Source organism: Crocuta crocuta, unplaced genomic scaffold (assembly GCF_008692635.1).
Source record: "Crocuta crocuta isolate KB4526 unplaced genomic scaffold, BGI_CrCroc_1.0 scaffold457, whole genome shotgun sequence".
Taxonomy (NCBI): Eukaryota; Metazoa; Chordata; class Mammalia; order Carnivora; family Hyaenidae; genus Crocuta; species Crocuta crocuta.
The window spans coordinates 5,095,325-5,095,585 of record NW_027531318.1 but is presented as its reverse complement, the minus strand read 5'-3'; positions in this window follow the sequence as shown (position 1 = coordinate 5,095,585).

Below are 261 nucleotides of genomic sequence, written 5' to 3'. Positions count from 1 at the left end.
GTCCGCCCTTCCGGCTCCGGCCCCGGCTCTGCACTCCAGAGCGCGCCCGCCTGCCACGCCTTGTCCCGGAGCAGCCTAGGAGGTTTTAGTGTCCGTTTCCTACTGGATTTCCCGTTTGGGCTCAGCGAAGCTACTTATGGATTACCGTTCACCATTATTAAATTTAACAAACGGTGGTTGGTGTAGACAAATGTGTACGCTTATTGGCAGGTGTAAACTTTTCACCACCTCCCACTCCTGTGGCGATACTTAACGGTGTCC